Source organism: Phragmites australis, chromosome 2, assembly GCF_958298935.1.
Source record: "Phragmites australis chromosome 2, lpPhrAust1.1, whole genome shotgun sequence".
Taxonomy (NCBI): domain Eukaryota; kingdom Viridiplantae; phylum Streptophyta; class Magnoliopsida; order Poales; family Poaceae; genus Phragmites; species Phragmites australis.
The window spans coordinates 49671652-49686797 of NC_084922.1; the positions used below are offsets into that span (position 1 = coordinate 49671652).

The 15146-nt window shown below is 40.8% G+C and overlaps 1 pseudogene; it reads right to left on the reverse strand.

The window, feature by feature from the left end:
• Positions 1 to 12281: 12281 nt before the first annotated feature.
• Positions 12282 to 14253, reverse strand: LOC133908315 (potassium transporter 26-like; annotated as a pseudogene).
• Between the last annotated feature and the right edge of the window lie 893 nt (positions 14254 to 15146).

Consider the following 15146-nt stretch of genomic DNA (forward strand, 5'->3'; position numbering starts at 1 on the left):
CCGATTTATATTGATGTTCCTCCTCTGATGTCATCCACAGGGCCACCCATACCTTAGTTTACAGATCACTTATCCACACATGGCAGTGTACCATAACAATGAATAAGCTCTGTTATGTCCCTGATCTACCTAGAGTGCACGCATTTGTGTTTTTGAGACCAATTGTCCTGCTTTTGTTGATGGCATAAAAAGTATGTGTATGTACTTGAATATGGATTATTGAATTAGCTTCCGAGGACAATATGATTACAAGAGACATCGATTATACAATGGAAGGCCTGCCTGAAAATTGGGAGGCTTGTGCAGGTTAGCAACTGCGCTAATAATGGACTTCAATTATTTGCAGATACAGTTGTACCGGATCAATGGGATGCCATGGAAGGCTTCTGAAGATTACTTGTCGGAATTATTTCCTCCAAGGCATGAAACCCATGTGTGCATTATAAGTATGATTACGCAAGGCAGAAGGAATCTTTTAGGGATTGAAAATTAGGATACGGAGTACTTGAGATTGAATAATAAGTAGAGAAAATACTTGTTGACGGAATCGTAGCATGTTTTTCCCCTTCTTCTCAGAGATGCTTATGCCTCCAAACTTGCCTAGCAAATAAGAAAAAAAGAAAAAAAAGAATATAAAGTGTGGTAGAAAGAACTATAAGCAAAAGGACATCTCAATGTTTCGACGAGAACAAAAGTGCAATATGTGCAGTTCTCCGTACATATGTGCTTTCCACGTTTACGATCAAAGTATTCAGCTCACTGGCAACTTCAAGCCTTGTTTGAACTGCTTCAGGATTTTTTCTAGAGTACTACAATAATTTGTATAGAATAAAATAAGTATTTTTTTTAAAACACTAGTACAACTCATAGATACACGTACGTACTCATATCACCATATGTATATATTTACACAACGTTTACTGAAGTCCAGAGATACGGAGCTTGAAGATTTGAAGCGAAAATAGCCCTATTACATTATGGTTGCAATTTTGGTGATTAATGATAATATAGTCAATGTGGCTAACATATTTGTCAAATATATATTTTAATATGTCTCATGGATGTAATACATAAAGAAGTCACCGTAGCCGGTACAAAGTTTGGTTAAATTGGAAAAGTCACAGGAAAAATATACTCACCGAATGGTCCGGTGCTTAAAGAATTATACGCACAGGAGCTTTATGTCCAGAGGCAACTTTATCTCATTGGATGGTCGGATGTCAAATGAGCAAAAGCAGTGGAGCATTGTTGACAAATAGGAGAATACAAATAGCTTCACTGGATGGTTCGGTGATCACCGAATGGTCACGTCGGACTAATTCTTGCAGAGAAGAATCTAAGCACAGAAGAACGAAGATCAACTCACCGGAAGATCCGGTGCTTGTGTTGTACACACCAGATGTTTTACACTAGAGTATTTCCTGCCGAACCGTTTACAAGAGTTGAAGATCGAAGAATACCTCACCGGATGATCCGGTGATAGGTGTTGCGTACACTAGGGGTTTATACCGGAGCAATTTATATAGAAAAACTACAAAGGTTTGGATGGCTCAAATGTACTCACCGTATGGTCCGGTGATAGAGATGATGTATATACCAGAGTGTCTGGTGTTCAGGATGACTTTGAGTGGAATTCAACAGCTAGTTTCTGAGGTTGCACTCACCGGATGATCCGATGTTAGTACTTATGTTATCACCAGATCATTCGATGTTCACAGTTTTTCTAAACTGTTGGGTTAACAACTAGTTTGAGGGTTTGAGGCTATAAATACCCATACACTTGGTCATTTGAAGGTGTGGTATGCTGCTGGAGTCCAGAGAAACACGGAGACACTTGAGAAGCATCCAAGTCACCAAAGTGTTTAAAGTGATCATTGAAGGCAATTAAGTATAAGATTATAGAGTGTTTAGTGCTTATAGGCCTAGAGTAAGTTGTAGCTAGGCGCTGCAGCTTGAAGAAGGGATCAAGGAATGATCCTAGCTTGTACCAAGTGGTACGTCGGCGCTTTGGAGTCTTCGTGACTCGTCGGCAACTTGAGCCAGAGTTGCTTAACCTTGTTGATCCTCCAACTTGATGTGGAGCGGCAACAAGACCATGCACAAAGACGTAAAGACCCTTGTCTTGGTGGCTCAAGCTCCTATGATCACGGCGTCAAGTGACTAGAAGAAAGGTTAGTGGTGAGGCCTTGCCTTTATGACTTGGCGACTCATTCGGTTTGAGGCCTTGCCTTGGTGGCTCAAGAGTCATGATCGGGTGTTAACTAGAAGTATATCCTTGGTGGAGCTCCATCATGGACTAGGATTGACATTTATGCTATGATACCACAAGATAAAAATCCTTTATATCGATTTTGCTCTCTCTACCTTATTTACGTTTTCACATTTACATACTTGCAATCTACATTTACGCATTTATCTTACTAGAATAGTTAGGATTGGCTAAAGGTTGCAAAAATCTTTTGAGCGGTAGAGAAGACACACTAAATAAACATAGAGCATATAGATAGAATTTGATATATGTTTATCTCATGAAGCTTTTAGAGTCAACTAGGTTTTAAGTGTCCTAATTTACCCCTCCTTTGTGGACGTCATCGATTTCTCTACAAGTAGTATCAGAGCCGAGGCTCACACCTTTCACAAGGACACGCCGTTCAAGTAGCATTTGAGACCCCATCTTATTTTGATCAATTAGGCTTCACCGTGAGTTGTGACGTCTGATGTTGGGATGGACACCTATAGTGCTCTACTTTTTGATGATATAATTTTTTCTTATTGGAAAATTCTAATGTCTTGTTATTTACAAGCCAAGAGTCTAGATGTTTAGAGAGTCATCGAGAAAAGGATAAGACAATACATCACCAACAAGGAGAGACAATTACATTCATTGGTGAAGAGTATATTTTTATTATTCTTAAATGTTGATGCATTTAATCGTGATTATTCTCTCACCAATGCACATGATATTTGACCTAGACTTATTACAATGCATAAAGGCACAAAGAATGTGTGCAATAAGAAATATCATGTAATAGTTACTAAGTTCAATGATATCAAACAATTACTCCATGAAAATGTTAATGATATGTATTCACGTTTGAATATTCTTATTAATGAGATCAATGGGTTAGGTTTGATGCAAATTGAAGATGATCAAGTGGTGAAAAGAATACTTCAAGCTCTTCTTCCAAAGTACAAGTTGATAGTCTTCATTATCTACGACAACAACAACATCAAGAAGATGACTCCAAATCAAGTACTCGGTAAAATCACCGCCTATGAGATGACCATGAACATAGGGGTAGAAGCTTCTTCTTCATCCAAAGACAAAAACTTTACTCTCACAAGCAAGTAAGCACCATACCAACACATAAAGACAAAGATGAGGAGGTAAGAGCAAGAGTCAAGCTCAAGCGAAGATGATGGAGATGAAGATGAAGATGAAAAGTGCAATGAAGATGATGAGCAAAACACATCAAGCGATGAATAGATGGATTCCAAAATTACCAAGCTCATCTCTTAAATGGAAAAGAACTTCAAGAAGATCAATACCAATATTGATCATTGAATCTTCATAAAAGACTTGATCAACACAATTGATCACATCAAGAAGAAGAAGACCAAGAGTAAGAGTAAGATAAGGGAAGAGCCAAAGCATTTACAAGCATAGAAAGATAGATAAGTGAAGATGAAGATTTAAGCTCAAGCGATGAAAGCCTCACCATCCACTTAGCCAAGAGAACCTCTTTCTCAAGGTCATCACGCAAGTCATCATTGCACAAGTCATCACACAAGTATCTTATGGACAAAGGTATAGAAAACGATATAAGTAATGATGAATCCGATGAGAATTCTTCTTCCCATGAAGAACTTCTTGATTTGATCAATAAGTAACAAAGGGCCCTTAAGAAACGATCAAAAGAGTTTAAAAAATTCAATACATTTAATGATATTCATGCTACCTTTATTTCTAATTATGAACAATTATTAAGTAAATTTAATTTGCTAAACAAGGAGAATGATGAGCTTGAGGCTAAATTTAAGTGCATTAAATCTCAAATTAAAGTCCTATTTGAAGCAATCTACCACTCTATTTAATTTCAATTCTAAGGTAGATTCTTCTACTTCTTACGATGATTTAATTGATATATCGTGCTCACCCCTTTACAATGAGAAATGCATTGAGAATATTTTTGTAGAAGCATTTAATGATCTCATTGTACAAGAAAATGGTGAGCTCAAATAAGAAGTAGAGAAGCTCAAGAAAGGCTTGGCAAGCCTAAATGGCAAAGAACATGCTCAACCTCCTTAACATATCCGTGCAATCATGGTGAATAAGTTTGCGAATGGGTCCACCGTGACATGCTTCAAGTGACATCAAAAAGGCCACAAGTAATTCCAATGCAAGCAAGTAAAGAAGGATATTAAGAAGAAGAAGAAGGCGACGAACATCTCCAACAAGATCTCCAACCTCTACATCAAGTCTGACTACATGAATAAGACCAAGAGCAACCACAATAAGATTAAGAAGAAGGAAAATGGTAAGGTGGTTACGCATATGGTTGAGAGAAAGGTTCAAGGGTGGAACCAACCTATTTTGGTACCAAGGAAGTCATCACCAATATGAAGAGGCTCCAATCAGTTTGAGTTCCAAAGAAGACTTGAAGTCCGATGTGGCTATTGGGATTTGACTGACAAGCTAAAGTGAATATTCAACCAAAGAAGCCAAGTATATAAGATTAGACGCTTCAATAAAGATTATGATCATCATATATCCAAATCCTCATCTAAAGATAAAAAGAGGTAAATGGTAGCTAGATCTTTGTTCATGCATTTTATTTTGCATCTAGATCTGTTGCCTTGACTAGGATTACATGTGCATATTTCAATTTATTGCAATGGCTAGTGTAGGTTTTTCAAATGGTAGGTTACTTATGTTTCTCTCTTTCTTATAAGAAACCTGAATGATTTATTCGTTGTAGGTTTCTTTCATAGCACTAGTTTCATAATTAGTATCTTTTATATGCCATAAACCAATCTATAGGGTACCCTCCCCATCGTTATTAATAACAAGTGCATATATCTCGTAAATATTTAATACTTGTATGCACACATTTAGATAGAGTATATCATATGTGTTGTAATTTTGAGACTAACATATGTTGCTAGATATATCTTTTTTAGTCTCATAAAGAAATCAACACATCCTCGAAGGTATGCTATGTTTAAAGGATTTAATTGGTATCATTGTCAATTCATTTATACATTTAAACTACATTCATGCATGATATGACTTAAACTTCCTAACTCTATTGTTTAGATGTGCATATATTGCTACATTCCTATAAGTGATATTCATAACTAGGTCTCATCATATGTATGCACATATATAGGGGGAGATTAAATCATATTATGTGAGTTTCACGAATTGTGATATGTGTGCTTCCACTTTAATTGGTACTATTTTCTTGAAATTGTATCCTCACAAATGGTATCCTTTCAATTGGTATCATTTCATTAAATCATAATTTATGAAATTCTCTCCCATATGTTCTAACACTTTTCCTCGACTTCAATTGGTAGCCCTTTTGAGATTGTTGATAAAGGGGAAGAAGTTTGACGATCAAAGCAAGAGGCGTGGCTAGTGGAGAACAAGCAAGATGCCAAGGTTGACAAAGAGAGACTCATCTACAATTAGTATCAAAAGCATGCAATAAAGAAACTCTTGCATAGGTCGATCAAGGGAGATAGTGATAATAGAGAAAGGGAGAGCCACAACAAAATGAGACTAAGTGGCAAGAACATGCATCCAAGCAATATAGTAAGACTTTGTGCTCTTTACAATTAGTATCATTTAGTATTTGCTACTTTCTTTGGTTGTATTGTCATCGATCACTAAAAAAGCGGAGATTATAGCGAAATACCTCTATTATGCCATGATTGTGATTTTGGTGATTAATGATAATATAGTCAATGAAACTAACATGTTTCTCAAGTATATATTTTAGTAGGTCTCATGGATGGAATACATAAGGAAGCCACTGTAGTCAGGACAAAGTTTAATTGAATTGGAGAAGTCCCAGGAAAAAATGTACTCACCGGATGGTCCGGTGCTTGAAGAATTGTATGCACCGGAGCTTTGTGTCCAGAAGCAGATGTACCTCATCGAATGGTTTGATGTCAAATGGGCAGAAGCAGCGGAGCATTGTTAATAAATGGGGGAATGCAGATGGCTTCACCGGATGGTCCGGTGATCACCGGAGGATCACATCGGACTAATTCTTGCAAAGAAGAATCCAAGCATAGAAGAATGAAGATCAACTTACTGGAAGATCTTGTACCTGTATTGTACACACCGGATGCTTTACACCAGAGTATTTCTTGCAAAGCGTTTCAAAGAGTTAAAGATCGAAGAATACCTCACCGGATGATCCGGTGATAGGTGTTGTGTACACCGGAGGCTTACGCTAGAGCAATTTACACAGAGAGGCTGTAGAAGATCGGATGGCTCGAATGTATTTACTGTATAGTCCGATGATGGAGATGATGTATATATCAGAGTGTCTAGTATTTAGGATGACATTGAGTGAAATCCAACGACTAGTTTCTGGAGTTGTACTCACCGGATGATCCAGTGTTAATACTTCTGTTGTTACCGAATCATCCGGTGTTCATAGCTTTTCTGAGTCGTTGGGTTAACGGCTAGCTTGAGGGTTTGAGGCTATAAATACCCCTCCACTCGGTCATTTGAAGGTGTGGCATGCTACTGGAGTCCACATAAACACAAAAACACTTGAGAAGACATTCAAGCCACCAAAGTGTTTAAAGTGATCATCCAAGGCAATTAAGTACAAGATTAGATAGTGTTTAGTACTTAAAGGGCTAGAGTGAGTTGTAGCTAGGTGCTGCAGCTTGCAGAATAGATCAAGGAGTGATCCTAGCTTGTACCAAGTGGTACGCTGGCGCCTTGAAGTCTTAGTGACTCACCGACAACTTGAGCCGGAGTTGATCAAGCTTCTTAACCCTCCTAATTGGTGTGGAGTTGCGGCAAGAAACATGTACGAGGAAGCGAAGACCCTTGCCTTAGTGGCTCAATCTCCAAAGTGATCACGACGGTAAGTGACCAGAAGAGAGGCTAGTGGTGAGGCTTTACCTTTGTGGCTTGGTGGCTCATTCGGCTTGAGCCCTTACCTTGGTGGTTTAGTGGCTTAAGAGTCGTGACCGGGTGACAATCGGGAGCATATCCTTAGTGGAGCTCCAACGTGGACTAAGGGTGGTGTTTATGCCATCAATATCATAGGATAAAAATTCATTGTGACAAGTTTACTCTCTCTACCTTATTTACATTTTCGCATTTACATACTTGTAATCTACCTTTGTGCATTTATTTTACTAGAGTAGTTTGTTAGGATTGGCTATTGGTTGCAAAACTTTTTTGAACGGTAGATTAGACACACTAGATAAACCAAGAACACATGTAGATAGAATTTGATATAGATTTATCTTGTGAAGATTTTGGAACCAATTAGGTTTTAAGTGTCATAGTTCAACCCCCTATTAGGACGTCACCGATTCCTCTACAAGATTGACAAAGTCACCACATGCACTCGTTGTCGACGGGGACATCACCTACCATTAAAAGAAAATTCCACATTGTTAAGACCCATAATGAGCAAACTTAGGGTTTGATCCCTAGTGGGTAGAGAGAAAATTTAGGGTTTGATTGTGAAAGACAGTAGAGAGAGTTGAAGCTCTGCTCCCTTTGGCGGTCCGACCGCTACCTATGGTAGTCCGATTGCATCTATGACTGTCGGACTAGAACTGGCCACATAACACAAAAATGAACTTCCTGGATTGATATCTTGGTGGTCTGACCGTGGTTCCGACGGTCTAACCGATTGGACTTCTGGTCTCATGGCAGCCTAACTCCTATTCCTGGTAGAAAATCAGCAATAGGGAAAACAAGGTCTAAATGGTGAAATACAATCAAGTGACTTCCAAATTCAATGAAATTTGAACCAGAGGTGCATCTAGACATTAATAATAACCACCAAATAGATCCATCCAAAAAGATCAAAATTTCACCATGAATTTTATTAACTTTGAAAAAATCGAGGTGAGGGATGAACAAGTGCAAAAAACTCCAAATTCGTGGTGCTTGAGATGTGTTGTCACACATCCTAGCACCTTGTAGACTCACAAAAATCTATCCAAAATTGCAGCCCAAAGGGAAAAATAAAAATCACCAAAACAGAAGGGAAAAACACCAGTTTTTCACTCAACACATAGAGAGGAGACAGGGGAGGAGGAGGAGCACAAAATTACTTCAACAAATCTCATATTATTGATGGTGAAGTTGAATACATAGGTACCTTTCTAGGGTACCCCCTCATCCTCCCTCTCTTGTGGAAAAACAAGACAAATTAGCTCCAAACATATCTCTCTTCCTCGCTCTTTCTTTCTAAGCACTCCCTAGCAAAACACTAATGCTAGAACCAAAAATAAACCCTCAAAAAGCTGTCAACCAAACATCTCTCTGTTTGTAGATATTTTGACATTCCAAAATGCCCTCCACTCATAACACACTCAAACCCTTAACTAGGGGCAAATCCATCCGACTTTTCTCCTTTCATCGAATGCTATCGACATCTTCACCACTTTGTTTCACCTTGACGCAAGCTTCATGATGGTGCCACGTTCACCTCCATTCACACCACGGTTTTAAGACCAAACCATGAAACCACCTTACACGCTTCTCAAAGTGTGACTTCTTGTCACTTGCTTACATTCTAAGCAAGTCTTCGATGTCGACACTTGCCACCTCGTCCCATGATTCTGATCATCGACAAGTCTCTCCCGCTCTAGCTCTCTGGCTATCTTGTCCCTTGCACCGGTAATCCACTTACTTTGACTTCAACATATTGTATTCATCAACCACCTTGTGCTTCTTGACCTATCCATGTGTACGGTGTAGATCACCCATGACTCCACCAGGCCAAGCGGCCTCCTGGTGCACGACTTCGGTCTATTGAACGTCGTAGTTGAGGGCTATGAGGTAGAGCTAGCAGTTAGAGGGCGGTGATGTCACACACCAAAACCCTAATTAGGTCATTAAGCATGCATACATATCATGCTATCATGTTGCATATTGTAGATTTGATTTAAAGTATTTAAACACATTTTGAAATTATTACGTAATCGGTCAATACGTGTTCCCACCGTACATGTATCATGAGCGGAAAACATTTAGAGATAGTTAGGAAGACCTTAAGGTCTATAGTGAATATGGTTCTTTTAGGGTATGTATGTGATTTTGGTAATTAATAACAACATAGTCAATGAGACTAATATGTTTGTCAAGTATGTACTTTAGTATGTCTCATAGATGCTATACATAAAGAAATCATCGAAGCCGAACTTAAGAAAGTTTGAATTAGATGAATTCAAAGAAAATTGCACTCACCAAATGGTCCAGTGTTCAGAAAAGATAACACACCAGATGGTTCGATGCTCAGAAAAGTATACACGCCGAAGTGTTTTGACACAGAAGAAAAAGTTGAAGAACACACTGGATGGTCTGGTGTTGAGGTGATGTAGACACTAGAGTATTTTTCAGGAGGTGGATTTTCATAGCAGAGGAATTGTACACACCAGATGGTTCAGTGATGAAGATGAGTGTACACCGAAGGCTTCACCAAAGCATTTTTCAGAAGATTTTTAGTGAAGAGATGAGTTGCACACACCGGATGATCCAATGATCAGAAGATTATACACACCGAACAAATAAACAGTGAGAAGTGGCTCAGTCAGCTCAAGTATATACACCAGATAGTCCAGTAATGTAGTTTAAAGTTACACCAGAACATCCGGTGTTCACAATGAATTTGAGTGCGGGTCCAATGGCCTGTTTATGCTGTTGTACATACTAGATGGTCCATTATTTGTATCAATGTAAACATCGGATCTTCTGGTATTCACAGTCTTTTTGAGCCGTTGAAGCAATGGCTAGTTCAATCACACACCCATCGTCTGGTATACCCAGAAGTATTTTTAGGGATTAGCTCTTGACACTATCTTTGTAATTTGGGTATAATCATGTTAATGTCTAACTTAAAAGATATTCGAGATACGTAGCAATGCATAGATCATCGGTAGAAGTCAAGCAATGGTTCAGCTATCGTTCATAAGTCATAGGGTTTAATTCCTGCTTCACAATGAAAATAATGTTGATACCCCCTGCAGGTTATAAGATCAATTTGAATTGCCGCACTCTTGGTTATGAGCATGCTTATGTCCATTCGTATCAATTTTGGAGTTTCCGATATTGGGATGTTATGGTATGTTGGGAAGTGACTAGTGTTGGTTATGTTGGAGAGAATATTATCAAGTGACGGATATGTTTAATGTTGGGAAGGTAAGAGTTGTTAAGTTGTAGATGCTCTCGCACTTGAGTTGATAAATTACTTTTGCACATAAATTTATTTAACCTTGTGACCGATTTCTTGTTACACATCCTCAAATGCATAGTTTTTGGAGTTGGTTTATTATATGTACCCAATATGAAATAAGTCTTGTGAGCACCTTCGTACTCACCTTGTTTTTGTTGAGTTTTGTAGGTGAGGAAGAATTAGTGTATAGTTATTTTACGTCCACTAATGTCGGTGATGAGCAAGAGTAGTACGGGCTACTTGAGTTGTTTTTGAGGTGGTGCCTCTAGGCAAATGGCACCACCTACCTTTTGATGTTTATAAATTTTAATTCTGTTGTGTAGTAACTCTAACCGGCTAGGAGATAAAGCTGTTATATTTTGTTCTCCTGGTGTTTGTCATTCTATAAATTGTTAAACTTGTAATAACTTAAGGACTTGTAATATATTTACATTACTCGCTCTTTATTACGCCCTAATGTCATAAAGCTTGTTGTAAAGACGTGTGTTTGAATCTTGGGCATAAAACACAAGCCGAGATTACCAGAATAGGATTCGGGTTAATCGTTGTTGGTCGCGATCGTTGTGATGAGAGGTTGGATAGCACGTGGCATGTCGAAAGACAGCGTGTGCTACCTATCCTCTTATTAAATAATCATCCTAACGATTAATCCGAATACTATTTGGATAGTTCCTCACATGTGGTGGCGCGGCTAGGGTTAGAGGATGAGCGAAAGGGGGTTGCAGGAGCGAACCACATTGATACCATGGTAACGGAATAATCATGCGATGTATTGAATGGTGGAACACACGCTACATATATAGCCCAAAGGATTAAAATATCAATCAACACGGTTTATAGAAATATGATTGGTGGGACCGGAACTGTATAAGGCATGATATACGCTAAAGCAAGAAAAGAGTCCTAGCTAAATAATCTATCTAACAATAGTATTCCATCCGTTCAAAAATAGCAGACGTATTTCTTTTGGGCTTGATCTTTGAAGTTAAATTTTAACTAAGATTTTCTCATAAAATATATCATTTATAGATATAAAACCTATATAGTGTGAAATTATTTTAAATTATGAACCTAGTTATATAATTTTTATATATTAAACATTCTTATAAATTAAATGTTAATCAAAATATATAAAATTTATTATTTTAAAATAAATATATCTACTATTTTTGAATGGAAAGGTACTTTTAATGTGCTTCCACGAATCCTTAAGATCTTGTTTTTATTTGTTTTTCTCCAGTCCCCATAAAGATATGGTTGTACTTTCAATGTACTTTTGCTTACTACATTTATTATTATGTGTGCCTTTTTATTTTTCATCTTTTTTCCACGTGCTTCCTGTTTCCTCTTGGATTCAGATCGAGAGTCAAACTGCAGCCTCCCAAATGGTTGTTGAAAGAACGAAAGGCCAACCGATTAATCGGTTTATAAAGTACACGTTCTTGAAACTTCTCTAGGAGGGAACAGTGGAAAAGATTCTGAACTTTTAAGTCATCAAGGTGTCGGTGATGATTTGCACTAATGCGTATTCAGCTGAAGTAATGAACAGAGATAATATCCTCCTAGCTACTGGAATTATGCGTACAGAATTGGGCTTAAATAATCCAAACAATCGGTATGGTTCAAATGTCCAATCAATCTTTCAAAAAGTTCGATACAATCAAACACACTCTCACGACGAAGAAAAATAAAATTTATGAACGAACCACTTAGGTCCTGAATTCTGATCCAAGATCAGGTTCAACCACTCGCTGTCAAAACAATTTGGGAAAAAGAATCTACCGATTACACGTGCTACGAACAAGAACACAAAACTTTTTGTATATCGCTCAAATCTCATAGAGCATGATCAACCTTGAACATCGAGACGCTGGACCTGCAGTTCTTCTGCAGGAACCTGTACAGGTCGTTGATCACGAACCGCTTGAACCAGTTGTGCTCGCTGCGCTTATGCAGGATCGTCCTCCCGAACACGAAGCTGCCACCATGCCCATGAGCCTTGTCCATCATCTCGGCCTCCTCAGCGCTCTCGGCCACCTCCTTGACCGCGGCAATGGCGGACCCGACGGACCCGTGGCCGACGAGGTCGTGCTTGTCCATGTACCCGTACCTCACGACGCACCGCTACACCCCAGCGCGCTGAGCTCCGCGGCGCCCACGGCGTGGCGCGCCTCGTACTCGGCCTTCACCTTGCGCCCGTACGTCCACGCCAGCGTGGGCACCAGCAGGAACGCGGAGATCGCGAACGGCACCCAGCCGCCTTCGGCGAACTTTGTCATCTGCGCGCTCGTGAACTCGCCTTCGAGGGAGAAGAAGCGATCTACGAACGAAGCGATCAATACAATGTCCAATTTCCAGATGACGTCCATGACTAATGTCATCAGAGAAGGTGTGATGAGCACGACAAAGATCACTGCAACGCCTGCAAAACAAAAGCAAGCTCTGATCAATCCGATGGCACGTGGATGCAATTAACGCGTAGCACTCCAGTTCATCCATGGATGTCACACACTCTACTTATCCAAGCCGAGGCATCAATTTCATGAGTCAATCAGTTCACCTAGAAGCTTAAACTGGCTAGAAAAGGCGAGCAATATACTCAAACCTTCGACACTTACCAAAGGCACGGCCGATCTCGGGTCCACCCCCGAATCCAACGGTGATGAGGATGCACACGATCATCAAGAAGTAGTTGATCTCGGGAGAGCACACCTGGCCCTCGTACTCTCCCGAGGTGTGCCGTATGGTGACTCGAGGGAAGCAGCCGAGAGCGATGGACTGGCGGATGATGGAGAAGCTGACGGAAATCAGCGACGGGCTCGCAACAATGTCGGACAGAGTGGCAACCACGAACATCGGCCAGAACAGGAGCTCCGGGATGCTTCTGTAGAACGTTGTGCTTAGCTGGGAAGGGTTCTTGATCAGGTACGCTGCTTGGCCGGAATAAGCAAGGATCAAGGATGGGTACACTACTGCAGAAAACGCCACCTGCACAGAATGAATAAAAGAACATTAAACGTTAACGACATATTTGGAATGCAGGAATTTCATAAGAAATTGTTCAATACCCACAAGGCTACATCCACATGTTTACCTGGATTGATGACTTGTTGACCCAAGTCAGCAAACATAGCTTCAGCACCTGGTCATGATCACAAAATAAGCCGTCTGTCATGGTCAAGATCTAGCCTATGGCCCAATAAAATCAGCCGGCCCAAAAGCCACTCATGGTACTGTTTAATCCGTGAACAGTACCATAAGTACTGTTGCGGTAGCCAAGTTCACACCTTTTCTTAGCCATTAAGTAGATTAGTGTTTTTCAGAATTTTTCAAATTATAATAGATTACTTAAGAACTAAGTTAGTCTCTTTATATAAAGATAGGTAAATCATCAATAAATAGATAAGCAAAAATTAGAAAGAAAATCATTCTTGCGTCCAGACGCGCTCTCTCTCACGCCGGCTCCTTGCGCCCAAAACCCTAGCTGCCACTTCTCGCCGTGGAACTTGAGGTTGACGTCGGACGCTTGAGGCATCATCGGCACCGGCATGTTACCCTTGAAGTTCACGTGCTGGAGCGGGAGCGAGTACAGCGCAAACGTGCCACCTTCGACATGGTCGTCCGTGCGCAGGATGATGAAGACATACTTGACGAGGCTAGTCATGGTGACTATCCAGAGGATGAGGCTGAGGACTCCTAGGAAGTCCATCTCGCTGGCGCCCAGCAAGACCAGGGACGAGAACACGTACAACGGCGATGTCCCGAGGTCACCGTAGGCGATGCCTAGGGACTGGTAGGCCAACATCATCGTCTGCAGATGGCTTCTCCTCTAGGGTTTTCGCTTCTCCTTCGTGGAAGGGGCGAATCGAGTGCTCCTATAGGTGGACATCCGGTGGGTGTGTGTAGGAGCGTGCGCGCCGGCAGGAGCGCTCCAGCCTCGACAGAGGTGTTACCGTATGTGGAGTGGAAACGGAGAGAGTCGCGTGAACAACAGGCAATGGAGATCAAGCAAGCGTTGTTCTCCATCACCGCCTCCGATGGATCCAGCCTTGAGCCCAATCCGCTCGCTGCTGATCAGTTGTTGGGGGCTGAAAACGCCATGGATACACCTTCGATTGGAGGTCTAGAAAACAACCCAAGTCGACACAGCTCGGCCCAGCCCACCCAGCCCATTTTTGCCCATGGTACATGCATAAGTAATGTCTACAACCACTCGTGGTCGAACTCCACCGGTTATTGGGTTTGGGTGAGGAAGGGGAGAGAAATCGAGGTGGCGACGGATCTAGGGTTCCAGGTGACTCCATCGGAGGTCCAGCGATTTGGTCCATTGGCAAAGAAGGTCGTGAGAGCAGCCTCGCATAGAGTGGATTCTTGCTCCTTTGCATCTGTGGTCCAAGGTATGTCGAATAGGGAGCAATCTGAGGAGATGACGCCTGGGGGGCCGCCTTACCGATCTGGTGTTAGAGTGGATCCAGATCGTCTGGAGGGGCGCCAAGGTGGTAGAGATGGTGGTAGAGGGGGTGGTGGTCGTTGACGCTTTGGAGGACAACAACAGGGTAGAGAGATATATCAACATCAATATAGAGGAGGCGGTTCCCAATTCAGCAGGAATGCAAGGGCTGGCTTTCATAGAGAGAACAATCCCAACCTCAATAGAGATGTTGTAGGGAATGTTAGTAACAGAGATGGTGGAAGAGATTT